The sequence below is a fragment of the Euprymna scolopes genome, chromosome 46, assembly GCF_053919585.1.
Source record: "Euprymna scolopes isolate OS-2025 chromosome 46, ASM5391958v1, whole genome shotgun sequence".
In the NCBI taxonomy this organism is placed as follows: Eukaryota; Metazoa; Mollusca; class Cephalopoda; order Sepiida; family Sepiolidae; genus Euprymna; species Euprymna scolopes.
Window position 1 is genome coordinate 108,419,844 of NC_136527.1, and position 1,767 is coordinate 108,421,610.

At 34.1% G+C, this 1,767-nt stretch overlaps 1 pseudogene; it reads right to left on the reverse strand.

The window, feature by feature from the left end:
• Nucleotides 1-1,230: 1,230 nt before the first annotated feature.
• Nucleotides 1,231-1,384, reverse strand: LOC145271962 (U2 spliceosomal RNA; annotated as a pseudogene).
• Nucleotides 1,385-1,767: the final 383 nt, after the last annotated feature.

The window sequence follows — 1,767 nt, forward strand, 5'->3', positions numbered from 1 at the left end:
AAAAAGCTTAAACAGATATATGAATAAAAATAAAAAGGTTATGTAAATGTTTTTAAAAAGATACGTAATCATGTGAGCAGGATTTTTCCTTCTTTTGACACGATAACAAGTAACGTTCTTATTTTTTATTATTTATCTATTTATTCATTTTCGAAAGAGTGCCACGTGCAAGTGGAGAAGGAAAAACAGAGTTATGCAAAATTTGTGTCGAGAATTGTCTTAAGTTCCGACTTTTTTTTTGCTTTCACTTTAATAAGAACGTGAATTCATGAGGTGAATTTATTCGACACAACATGATTCAACACATAAAAATAAATAAAAGCTAACGTGAATTAAGATTAAAATCAAGGTATTATTGTGGACCCTCACCCCTTTTAAAACCTTGTTAAACTTTGTGACATATTTACATTCTATGGAGGTCGAACAAACACCCCATAATTTTATTATACCATATTTCTTCAGACTGAAACATAATTATCAAAGTATACTTACGCAAATAGATATGAAAAGTCTTTGTTAAAGCTTGTGCCTTGGAGTACAGGCGCAAACGCAGACCCCAGAATTTTATTATACCATCTCTATTTAAGTTGAAACATATTTATTAAAGTATTCTTATGTACATCTATATCAAAAACCCTTGTAATCGTTTTTTTCTTCATTTTTTATTTCCATACTAGTGGTGCCAGGCGCGAATGCAGACCCTACAATTTTAATGAACCACCGTTCTGCCAGATCAAACATACCCATTCTTGATCCTCAATAGATATTCTATCATTATATGTACCTATTTACTATGCCTCCCCACGGGACAGAGTTAGACACCAGGGTCGTTTTTTAACGTGGAGAAAAGGTACAAAAATAAAAATTGTCTCAGTCGTGAAGGATTTCTCCTCCACCGAAAGAGAACAAGAAATGGAAGTGCAGCATCTGAAGAACAGATGGTATTTATTTGCTCCCCCACCGAGCAAATTAGGCACAAGGCCAATTTTTAATGTGAGGAGTGAAGGGAGGGGGAAGGGAAAAAGGGGACCAGTTCCCGAGAGGTGGGAAATGGGAGCTGGTTAAAGGTCAGGCATGTGGGGTTGCCCCCACATCTGGTCTTTGCTAGTCATAGCTAGTCATAGCTTGCAGTATCTGCCGGAACAGATGGTATTTATTTGCTTCCCCACCGAGCAAATTAGGCACAATGCCAATTTTTAATGTGAGGAGTGAAGGGAGGGGGAAGGGAAAGGGGGGACCAGCTCCCGAGAGGTGGGAAATGGGAGCTGGTTAAAGGTCAGGCATGTGGGGTTGCCCCCACATCTGGTCTTTGCTAGTCATAGCTTGCAGTATCTGTCGGAACAGATACTACACTTTGATCTTGACCAAAAGGCCAAGAAGGTTTGCTTTTTTTTTATTCTATCATTATATGTAATCAGTTTTTTTAAAATAGTCTACCATATCGGAGCCTATTCGTGACCAGACACACACACACACACATTCAGCTTTATATTATAGAATATATATATATATATATATATATATATATATATATATATATATATATATATATATATATATATATATATATATATATATATATATATATATATATACTGGACGAGAAAAGAAAGATATAAATATAAAAAGAAAAAATGTATAACAAAAAAATGACACAAAGCAGAGAGAAAGGAAAAAAGGAAAAAAAATAAAAAAAGATATAATAAAGAGAAACAAAAAGGATAAGAAAAGATAGATATAAAGATATGCAAGAAAAAAAATAAAGAA